The sequence below is a fragment of the Triticum urartu genome, chromosome 6 (assembly GCF_003073215.2).
Source record: "Triticum urartu cultivar G1812 chromosome 6, Tu2.1, whole genome shotgun sequence".
NCBI classification, from domain to species: Eukaryota; Viridiplantae; Streptophyta; class Magnoliopsida; order Poales; family Poaceae; genus Triticum; species Triticum urartu.
Genome location: NC_053027.1, coordinates 41,599,152 through 41,611,963, shown reverse-complemented (window position 1 = coordinate 41,611,963; position 12,812 = coordinate 41,599,152).

Sequence of the window (12,812 nt, the reverse complement as noted above, 5' to 3'; positions counted from 1 at the left end):
GAAGCCTTGCCAATTGATATAACCGATGTAAAGAAAGATGATTCTGAACCCATCAAATCCAACGAGGCAAGCATCACTAAGAAAGGACATGGCAAGCATAGGAAAACAACGGTGCTTGATTTTTCTGAAGTTAATGGAACCTACTTCCTGCCTTATGAGTTTCGTGCCGTAGAAGTTGATGAGCTTCAAGAACAAGAACAAGTGGCAGAACAAAGTACGACCGACAAAAATCTTCAGTATAATGATGCATGGAATCAAGAAAAAGATGATGAAGAGGCGTTGGGGAGCCATCCAAAGGAGGATGAAGATATTGTTCAAGTCACACCACCATCATGCTCTCCCAACATATTTGAAGAGGTATGTTTAGCAAGTAATTTACCTATTTTCAGATTTGGGCAAAACTTTATTGTTGATGCATCTATTAGAAAAATCCTATTAAGTAATGTTGAAAGACCAATGAAGAAGGGTAATTTACTTGTTAGCAATAAAATCGTTATAGAATATATTGGTCAACCCATTGCACCATTTATAAAGACCGATAATGACTTATTATTGCAGCCAAAGCTTTCCCTGTTGCTGTATTTAAAGTTCGTATCTACATGGGTAGCTTTGCTTGTTTCATACTTGGCTTACTCTTGGTCTCAACTGAGGGATGCATGTTCTAACTATTTTTGTTTCAGAAACTTAAAGCCAAGGTTAGATTCTTTTCAGAAAATCGATACTAGTATAACATCTTATCCAATGACACCGGTAAGAGAATGCAAAAATAATATTCATAGCCGAATGGGGTGATACAAAATCTGAACCATTCGTTTGCTTAACTCCAAAGCCGTTCTCACAGCAAGATCGGCTAGAAAATAAAAAGTTTACCTTCAGTTCAAGCATGTGTGATCAAATATTTGATTTGTGGCTGAAAAATAATTACATAAGAATTCTTGACCACCATGTCAAGCCATCAATTGAAGGAAGAATGTATTGTAGGTTGCATCATTCGTTCAAACATAATTTTGAGGATTGCAATATGTTTCGTCAAATAGTTAAATCGGCCATTGATAAAGGACGATTGAGAATTGTTGAAACACCAAAGGATGACCAGTCTATTCCGATTGGTCTTGATGGCAAAAGGTTTTTGCATCGGCTACTTCAAGCTGATCCATCTAAAGAGAAGGTAAAAACTGCAGGTGACGGGATCAAGCTTTCAAGTAAAAAAGTTGTTGAAGAGCACAATGAACATAAACTTGAGGGCGAGAATTCCATCGAAGCTACAATGAATACGCCAAGGACTGGGGGGCAACAAGCAAATCCAGTGATCAAGGAAAGCAAAACAAAAGAAAACAAAGGCCGAAATAAGGGCAAGTGTAAGAGATCAAAAATCACCTTTGCTGAACTATTGGATAAATATCAAAGGAAGAGTGAAGAGAAGAATACTTATCGGCCAAATCATGCAAAGAAACCAAGATCACCTCCAAGGTGCAAATGTGAGGATCGGTATTGGCAAAGTGGGAATTATAATGCAACATATTCATATCCTTATTTTGGGCTGCCAATGCCAATGCCATGGATGCCTCCCTATGCTCATGTAGATCCATATCCATCATGGGACAGGTATGATACAAGGGCACATTTTCCATCTTGTTTTAGACCATCTCATCAATATTATGCAGCTCCGAGAAGATCAACATTTGAACAATCACATGTTAAAGACCGTTTCAATCATAAGGAATCGGTCCAGAGCTCAAGGAAGAAGAAATAGGTGGTTAAGCAAGTTTACCGTGTTAAAAAAGATGGTCGTAAGAGTGCAACTTCAGATTTGATCTCAAATGAAAAAGAGCCAATTGAAGTGTTGACATTGGCTACTAAAGACAATGAGACAAAGCAACCAATTATTGAGAGTCGAAGTGCCAAATCTGAAGAAAAGAAGTTGAGAGTGCACAAGGCCAAAAAGGAATTGCCATGGGTCAAAACAGAATCACAGCCGAGATGCCCACTCGGCTTATCCTATTGGCAAAAGAGAGAATTACAAAAACTTAGTGCACAAGAACTTGAAGAAAGGAACATGGCATGGGTTCCCATAGGAAGTGCTCAAAATAAGAATTATGTGAAAGCATCCATTACACGATGTGCGGCAAAGATGAAGAAGGAAAAGAGTGAAAACTATGAAGGACCAAGTCGAAGGTTTCAACATCTTCGGTCCACACATTATCCATATTCTTCAACTATGTCATTGATGCCTATGTCATGGAATTTGTCATCATGTATGATTGGTTACCCTCAATGGGCTTGTTATAATCCATGGATGCAATATAATTTCTTACATCATGAAAGGGTATTGCCAAGTCACTATACATTTGATTAGCTACAAGTTTGTTGCTGATCCAAACGACCGAAATACTTGATTTGTCATTTCATTTGTTTATTTCGGCTATACGTGCTTTGAATGAAGTTTACATGGTAATGGCCGATATTTATCTATCGTCCTAAGATTATGTCAATGCATGGCCGGTGTAGTATTCTAACATCCTCCTTAGTTCGATTGGAGAGGAGGACAAGGTACGTGCTCATGGAAATTTATATGTATGCCTATATTATGATTGAATGGAGTTGAGACATCATGACCGATGTCATTGCATATATGCTGCATAGACCAACTCATAGCTGCAGAATTGGCTATTGGGCTTATACTTTGTTTGGATATGATTTGGCTTATGCATCTTTGAGATCTATAAGAGGCCAAATCATGGCTGATTTTATTACTGAACATCGGATTAATGTCATGTATAATATTAATATTAGCCTTGTCTCTCTAATACTATGGAGATTATGTTTTGATGGTTCAATTCATAGCAATGGCCAAGTGTTGGTGTTGTTTATATATCTCTTTATGGTACTATTTTTGAAGCCTCATGCCGCTTAGAATAATTTTATGCACGATTAATCAAGGCCGAATATGCATTATTATTCGGATTGACTCTTTTACTTGCTATAGGTGCTATACATATTGAGGCTTTCGGTGATTCGTTATGAGTAGTGCAACAAATATCCAAGGGTTATCAATGTTTTGACGAATCACTTATAGTTTATCTTGGGGTATGTCTAGATGCGAAATTTACCTTCGGTTGCATTAAAATTGATCATATATTTAGACATGTCAATTAAAGAGAGTTGGCATAGCAAGCATCCGGCTACCATGTCTGTCATGGTGTATTGCATATCTATCAATAGACGATGCTTATTCTTGCCAACATAGGTAAGGCCGAATTGAAGCTCACTACCTTGGCCACTAATGAAACTTTTATGCAGACAAAGTAAGGATTCGAGAAAGTTCATTGTTGATTATCTACAAGATCCTAGTAAAAGGTGGACAATATGGTTGATGGATGTTCTTGACATGCATACCTATGGAACTTTATAGTCAGATTAATGAAGTTGGGAAAGCCACCCAAGCTTGCAACAAAATATTCACACAAGCAATGGCCAATATAAACTTATCGTCCTAAGCATATGCAAAATGGCCGATGTAGTGTTGACATCGTCCTTAGAGCAAGCTATGTGCAAGTTATTTTTCGGCATACAAGCTTTGCCGAAAAACAGGGGGGCATGTGTTGACACCAGATTTTGGCACGGTCAAGAACTTATTTAAGATGGACTCAAATGGAGAAGTGATCTACATGGAAGAGTTCCGTATTATTGATATGAACATCATTGAAGTCTGGGTGATCACCATCCGATTTCATCTCGAAGGCCGAAACTATGCTCAAAGTACTAAGATCTTATATTTAGACTGCAGTTTGGCCGATTAGGCCCCCAAGACGATCTTAAATGGAAAAATGATCTACACGGGTTGTCTTCCCTCATCGAAACAATCGATTTTTATATAAAAACCGTCCAAATCCGAGCTCATATGCAAAAGTTAGAGCAATCGGGGTGCAGCCCTGTCACGAGGCGAGATGTGGCACGCCCCACCAGACACATGTCTGATGGGTAGCACGAGGGAATAACTGGTTTTGCGCGACCTATTTAACCCTTGAGATTACCTCTGATCAAAAAACCTTCAACATGAAAGTTGTTCATCCCGTCGAAACGGTCAAGATTGATTTTGGGCTCGTTTTCATCCGAGATCGTTTACCACCACAAAAAGAGCCGCAAGGTGCAGCTAGTTTAAACCCAACAGTTTTGGAAAGTTCGGATAAAACCAATCCGAATTTGACTAGGGTTTTGGACGTGAATCCAAGCCTTTTCCTTGCACAGGAAGTCCAGCCGCCTCTTATATATCTATGGGGTGACGGCTGATTGAACAACACACAATGATCAAATCATCTACCACTTTTTATCTTTTAACTTTTCTCCCTAACCCTAGTTCTTCTTCTTCCTCGTTCTTCGTCTGTTCTTCTTGTTGCAGGGCGGTGAACCTCGAGGCCCTAGGGGCGATCAGGTCGACCTAGGGCAGCCCATAGCTACTGTGTGCCCTGACGGGGTCCCTCCCGGGTGTGTGGGGTTTCAGGTCCTCAAAAGCACCCGCCGGGTTGCTTGCGTACCGCGCTTCCGGACGGGTCTCCTTCGGCGTGAGCTGCGGTGCATCACCCCCGGCGTCGAGGGTACACGGTGACGTGTTCGTGTGCGAACAACTCCTACCACCACTTTTCCACACTCACTATATTTACTTTATTGTTTCTTTATCTAAACAGCCCCTACTTTTTATTTACGTACTCTTTATTATCTTGCAAACCTATCCAACAACACCTACAAAGTACTTCTAGTTTCATACTTGTTCTAGGTAAAGCGAACATCAAGCATGCGCCCTGTTCAAGAATTCATCTGATTAACCAGTTAACTTGCCGATTAATCCCTACTCATAGGGTTCCCGAGTAGCCGATGACCCGATAAATCGCCCGATTAATTGATTAAATGGCTGATTAACTTGCCGATTAGCCTATTAATCCCCTACTCACCAGCCGACCGAGCAGCTACCAGTTAACGATTTCCTCAACAATGAGCATGCGTAGAGTTGTATCGGTGGTCGATAGAACTTGAGGCAATATTTGTTCTACCTTTAGCTCCCCGTTGGGTTCGACACTCTTACTTATCGAAAACTGTTGCGATCCCCTATACTTGTGGGTGCAATATGTGTAGCCGCGTGTCTCTTTGGCGTGCCTGGCATACCGAACGGACTCGTCGAAGGTCCAACGAACCGCGGTGGGGTCAATTGTGGATGTATGGTGTGGGTCAACCTGGCTAACGGTGCAAGGTTTGAGTTTAGGTGGCTAGGTTTGCATGGCTGGGGGGCTAGATGGCTAATGAGTGCGCATGCGTCATCTGTACATTGTCAAGGTTGAATGGTGGTTGTCTACGTGGCCATGCGTGCATGCATGGTGTGTCTAGTTTGCATTCGGTGCATGGGATGTGCCTTGGTGGGTAGGGCCCACAACTTGCGGCACAGAGTTCTGAAGCAGAGGAAGGGGCGGGCCCCGGTCTTCGTCCACAAGCAGGACTTGTTCCCTCTCGATGGCTAGCTTCGGGATGTGTTTTGGTCTCGTTTACACACAACCTATGTGAAGGCTTATGCATGCCGCTCTCGATGTTCGACCACACCCACACCACGAAAGGTCCCAAGAAATTTGGATCCCTCATGAATTTGCACGGATTATAGCGGCGGCAGAGAGACTCGGCATTTTTTACCCTTAACAATGGCTCTAAGGCGGCCCTGCCCATTGGTCGCACATGGCACATATATGGACCAGAGCTTAGCAGGGAACTGTCACCCCCAATCTCTGCTGTGATTTCATGTGGCCGCGGTATAGATCCTAAATTTCCGAGGGTACTGCCCTTGAAATGCGGCAAATGTCCTGAATATGGCAAGCGCGGGCTCCGAGAAAGGCCAGGACCTTGCATGCGCTTTTGGATTGTTCTCCATTGACCCGAGAGAGAGCATCAACGAAAATGGAGGAACGGGCCCGCATTCATTCCGCAAACCGGACACGTTACCTCAAGGTAGCTAGATCCAAACCATGCACCACCGCCGTCTAGACCCACGTGGTGCACCACTTAGACACTAGACCCACATCACTTACGCCGGCCCCCAAGCTAACCATTCCCCGTGTAGACTCGTATGCCGCACTCCGCAAAATAGCTTAGCACCAGACTTCCACCCTGATTTACACAACATGCACCACTACACGTAAGTGTCCAAAAAATGGACTATCGCATTATCAACATTTTTTTGCCAAAACAAGTAAGTTGTTTTTAAATTGCTTGAAAATAGCAAGGTTTTCTGTTAAATTATAATTTAATTAATTATACATTATAACGTGCATTCTTTGTCCCTCAAAAAGGGGTGCATTCCTTTTTGTAAACCCACAAAATTACTTCCTTTCCCTCGAAAAAACGAATCCTTCTTCACCCTCTCAGGATCATGTTCACGGTGGCCTCGCCCTATAAACTAGGAGTGGTCGATCCAATCTCCCCATGGGGGACAACTTCCACGCACTATCTATCTTGGTTGATTGCAACCATCTCGCAATCACGGTTTTTCATGGGAAAATCACATTCTTTTGTTTTTCCTTCCAAAGATATGTGGCAAAAAAACATGGAACAAAAATTGTAGAAGGCATGGTGGGATACGTGCACATGTTGTCTTTTTGTACTACAAGTGCACTTGTTGGCAAGTTGCATGTGCACGTGTCATGTTTCATTTTTTTATTGAAAATTATGTTGTACACCTTTACATAGACGCTTGAATTATTGTTTTCGTATGTTAATGATTCCTAAATATTGAAATTCAGCATGCACATAACACATGGCTTCCAAGCTTCATCATCGACTGCTTGGATTTGTCTGGTATATGCCCGCTGTCTGGTATTGGGTAGGGGAATGTGGATCCATGCGATGCCATAAGTTTCATCTGGACCCATGTCATGCACCCCCAACCAATCGGGCCGACATCATGTGCCGCTAGGCTTCTCGATCCTAACCATGCGCTAGTGTCCATGATGGGTAGAGATGCTCAGGTGCACAGTTTTGGCTGGCACTAGTGAATGACGTCGTATCTCGGTGTGCAATATGTGTAGTCGCGTGTTGCTTTGACATACCTGAAATGCCGAGGGAAGGGACTCATGTCGGAGGTCCAACGGACCGAGGTGGCGTCAATAATGGATGGATGGTGTGGGTGAACCTGGCAAACGGTGCACGGTTTGAGTGAAGCTGGCTAGGTGTGCATGGCTGGGTGCTAGATGGCTAATGAGTGCGCATGCGTCTTGTGTACATTGTCAAGGTTGATCGGTGAGTGTCTACTTGGCCATGCGTGCATGCATGGTGTGGGTCCAGTTGGCGTGTGGCGCACGGGACGAGCCTTGGTTGCTAGGGTCCACATCTTGCGGCATGGAGTTCTGAAGCAGATGAAGGGGCAGGCCCCGCACACGGTTCATAGGCCAGACTCGTTTCCTCTCAATGGACAATGGCTCCAAGGCTGCCCTTCTCTTTGGTGGCACATGGCCCATATATATGGACCAAAGAGCTTAGCATGTGATTGTTACCCCATTCCCTGCTATGATTTCATGTGGCCGCGGTATAGATCGTGAATTCCCGATGATACTACCCTAGAAATGCGGCAACTGTCCCGAATATGGCACGCGGGACCCAAGAAAGGCCGGGACCTAGCATGCGCGTTTGGATTGTTCTCCGTTGACCCGAGAGAAAGCACCGATGAAAATGGAGGAACGGGCCCGCACTCGGTGCGCAAACCAGATGCGTTACCTCAAGGTAGCTAGATCCAAACCATGCACTCCCGCCGTCTAGACTCACGTGGCGCACCAGTTACTCAGTAGACCCACACCACTTACACTGGCCCCAACACTACAAAAAAAGACACATCCGTGACATTTTGGGCCGAACGAATTTTTTCTGTCATACATATGACACTTTTATGACGATAATTGTGACAAAACCCGGTATCATCATAGATGTGGTGGGCTCCTACTTCTATGACAAAAAATCATGACATAAAATGGGCTTTACGTCCTGGGCGGGCTGGAGACGCAGCTGCATGACATTCTTTGGGCCGTCCATGACGGAAAAAATCATGGTAGAAGCGAGGGCAAGGAAAATTTTGGGAAGTTCCCGGTTACGGTGGGAGGTCGGGGGCCGAGCGATGCGCGTTGCTCTCGTACACGTACGCGCGTGTGTGCGAGGCGTTGGCTATAACTGAACCCGAGCGAGGCGTTGGGCTCTAACTGAAACCGAGCGATTGCACTGCAGGCTACGCGTTACTGAACCCGAGCGATCGATCGATGGCTGTTAACTGAACCAGATCGAGCGATTCCTTCGCTACTGCTGCTAACTGAAGCCGATCGATTGGATGAACAGTGAGCGTTGCGGGGGGTTTGGATGAACGGTGAGCGGTGGCGTTGCCTCTGGATGAATAGGACCCCATGGTGTGGTGGAGGGCTGGATGAACAGTAGACGGTGGAGGGGTGCCTGTGGAGGGGTGGTTGAATAGGACCCCGTGGTGTGGAGGGCTGGATGAACAGTAGACGATGGAGGGGTGGTTGAACAGTAGCCGGTGGAGTAGAGCGCGGTGGAGGCTAGATGAACAGGAGCCCGTGGAGGCTGGAGGAGGTCGACGGTAGCCCATGGATGCTGGAGGAGGTCGACGGTGGAGATGAACAGTATCCCGTGGAGTCCCGTTTTGCGGTACGCCACTCCCCTCCCGATGAACAGGACCCCCGTTTCGACCGTAGGAGGTCCGTTTCGTCCGTTTTGCGGTACGCCACACTCCTCCCGATCAACAGGACCCCCGTTTCGATTGTAGGAGGTCCGTTTCCTCCGTTTTGCGGTACGCCACACCCCTCCCGATCAACAGGACCCCCGTTTCGACCGTAGGAGGTCCGTTTCCTCCGTTCTGCAGTACGCTAGGCCTCGTTTTCATCGCCTGTTCTGTGCAAGCCCTCCCGATGAACGCGACCACGCATTCCGTTCCGACGCAGTGGGTTGGCTCCCACGCGTTCCGTTGCCTCCCGATGAACACGACACATTCCGTTGCCTCCCCATGAACACGACGCATTCCGTTGCCTCCCCATGAACATGACGCATTCCATTGCCTCCCCATGAACACGACGATGATGTTGTTTCTCCGTTTCGACCCATCCATGTACACGAGCCCTGGCCGTACGTATGCGTGAGTAGGCGTTCGAGACCCTGCCCGTATGTACACATACGTGGCCGTATTTTCTTTCTTGCACCCTGTCCGCTATACGTACGTGTACATGCTACGTGCGCGCCTCTACTACGACACATGCACTCCTCTACATCGACCAATATGTACGTACACGTTCGCGACCAGAATGACAACGCTACGTACGCTTCGACCAGGTGGGTCCCGACTGTCAGGCACTTCCTTGCCTGCGAAGATGTAGCTGGTGGGTCCCAGCAGGCAGGAGGGCGAATCGTTTTGTTTTTTTTGCCCGGACGCACTTCCTTGCGTGCGAAGGTGTAGCTGCTGGGTCCCAGCAATCAGGATGGCAAATCGTTTTTTTGCCCGGACGCACTTCCTTGCGTGCGAAGGTGTAGCTGGTGGGTCCCAGTAGTCAGGGGGCGAATCGTTTTTTTTCGGACGCACTTCCTTGCGTGCGAAGATGTAGCTAGTGGGTCCCAGCAGTCAAGGGGGCGAATCGTGTTTTTTTTCGGACGCACTTCCTTGCGTGCGAAGATGTAGCTCGTGGGTCCCAGCAGTCAGGGGGCGAATCATTTTTTCGCGAAATACGGTGGCCCGTCCGGTGGGTCCCCGCTGTCAGGTGGAGGAATAATTATTCTGCGCGTAATAAGGAGCCACTTCCTGGCGGCTACCGTGGACCCAGCTGTCAGCCTCTCCACGTACAGTCCACATTTGATGGAAGTCGTTCCTTGACCATGTTGACCACGCCGCGCCGAGAGCACCAAGGCGATGGACGACGGCGAGGCCTAGGAAGGGGACGACGCGGAGCCAGGGAAGACGAGGCAGTGGATGCACACGCGGAGAGGAGTACGAGGGTTCACTGGTTCGGCTGCGCTGCCGTTGCCACAGAATAACAGGGGGTGTGGGTGAGTGGAGGATTGGCCCTGGCCAGCGGTGGGAGTAGTAGGGGGCGGTGAGGCCTCCGCGGCAGCACAGCCGGCCACGGGAGGCAGGAGCAGGCGGCACGACCGGCGCTGCTTTGGGCGGCTGGAGCAAAAGAAGACCAAAGGTTGAAGAAGCACGACGGCCATTGGATGGACATCGTACGGTCACTGTAGCTAGAATCATTTATATTGACTAAGTTGACAAAGCCCTTGGTACGTCAACTTAGTAGGCCCACAGGTCAGCTTCCAAAACGGTGCGCCCCAGATGTCAGGGGGAGGAATCATTTTTTGGGCGGGTGAACCTAGAATATCCGAGATTGAAGAAGAAGCACGGCATCCGTTGGATGGAGATCCAACAACCACTGCTACTAGAACCGTGTGTTGACTATAACGCGTCAACTTTGCTTTTTTAGGGGATGCATCAACTTAGTAAGGCCAGATGTGTGTGGCAGAGAACTTATAGCCCATTTGAGATTTGTAAGAATGTGTAGCCCATTTTTGAATTCTAATGGAATTTACTACAGCCCATTTACAGTTTGTTAAAAGTACATCCCATTTCAACCAAACATTCAAAACAGAATTCAATAAAATTTCCCACATTTTGATGGGATCCGAAATATTTTTATCCCGAAATTTCTAGTCAGATTAAATACAATTTCAATATAAATTTATCTTATGTAAAAATCCAACGAAACATTGCGCTCGCAACAATTAATGAAATTAAAATTTTCAATATCCAAAAATAATATTTTATAAAGTAATCACGTGTTTGGTTCATTTTTTTAGTTACTGCCCAGTTTTTATAATTACATCCCATTTATTATTTATTAAAGCCCATCTTCTTGTTAAGCCTAATGCATCCCTCCTAGGAAAGATTTACAGCCTAGCGGGGCAGAGAATAACAACTTGACCTTGCCTGGGTATTCCTAAAAAAGTATAGCTGGGCTAGCCATTTTCAACTTGAAAAAAATTAATATCTGGGCTGGATATCTGGCCTGGGCTAGACGGGCCACAGCCGCCCAGTTAATAGCTGTAGCGATGTTTTCGTTGTTGTTCAGAGGAGAAAAATTAATATCTGGGCTAAACATAAAAAAACTCTGCAGTGCTCACACCTCAAAAACACAAATACTGCTCGAGCTGCTTGGTCCCAGCTGTCGGCCGCTTCTTGTGCAATTCTCTCGTTTGTGGAATATTTTTTGTAGTTTGCAAAAACACCCAATTAATGCTCTTGTTTTCCTCAAAAAAATATGTTTATGAATGCATTAATTTCAATGCATGCATGCATTGGTCAGTTTTCTCTTAATACTTGCATGCAATGATTTAATGCACCTTGAAGTGTGAACATGTGATGGGGAACAACCAAATTGAGCCTTATAAAATGGAGAAACTAAAATTTTGAGATAAGCCCTATAAACCGGAAAGGAGGGAGTACTACATAGGTTGACAATGGTGTGGAACCGTGATGTGAGGAAACTAGGAGGAAGCAAAATAAATTATAGTTGGCACTTGTGTACGTGAGGCTATGGACCTGGTGGGTCCCCATTGTCATCCTCTCCAAGTAAAGTCATCTCCTCGCCCGTGCGCGCTTTCCGCCCGAAACAGTCAGCGCCGCCATCCCTGCTTCCCGGTGCAGGCGATTGCTCCGCCTTCAAATGACACAAGTGCCGTTCGTCCGTCCATCTTCCGCCCACATTAATGATACACGGTTGCCGAGGCGGCTACTCCGGTGCCACACGTCCGTCCCTCCGCCCGCCCACCATTGCTATATAAACTGTTGCGCCGGCCATAGCCGCAGTCATCCGCATCCGTTCCCTTTCTCCTGTCCACACCACTACTGCCCACCATGGCTTCCTCGCGCTCCAGCGCTCTTCGGGACGGTCGGACAACGGACCATAAGGAGATGGCAGCCAGTGTTGCCGACCGGCTAGCCGGCAGGCAGCCGGAGGACGATGACGTCCCAATGGAGAACATGGTAGTCGACGATCCGGTGCCAACGCCCTCATCCGCGCCATCCTCGCCGGTGCATTGCACCATGACCATCGGCGAGGCCTGTGCCCAATATATGGACAAGGTGAGGCAGATGCGTGAGAACCTGCAGGCGGAGGAGCAGATCGCCGCGGAGTGGGCGGAGCAGGAGGCGCTGCTCGACTCGTACCGCTCCGCCCGCAAGGGCCGCCTCGAGCGTTGGCGGTACCGCATGCAGGTGGCGGAGGCTGAGGCCGCCTACAAAGAGGCTAGCAAAGAGGGGGATGAAGCGGGCGAGGCGATGTTTGGCGAGACCGCGGACGAGGCAGAGGACAATGCCGGCTTCGACGAGTCCCCACTCCGCTGGCGTCGACGAGGCCCTACTCCGCCGAGGCCCCACGGCACCAACAACGAGGCAGAGGACACCGCCGGCTCCGCCGAGGCCCCGCCCCGCCAACAACGAGGCAGAGGACACCGCCGGATCCGTCGGGGCCCCGCCTCGCCAACAACGAGGCAGAGGACATCGCCGGCTCCGCTGCCAACGAGGCCGCGCCACATAGAAAACGAGGAAGAGTAGAACACGGCAGGTCGCCGCCGCTCGGGTCCAAGTAAGGCCACCGCTGCTACCCTCCGGTTGAAGCCAAGCTAGGCGGGTTGACCATTGACGACCGGTTAGCTTCTTGGCGGCGACGTGGAGTCAGAGAGCTGCGCTGGAGAAGAACGCTGCTTCTACTTAACTGCTGGTGCAGTTGGATGAC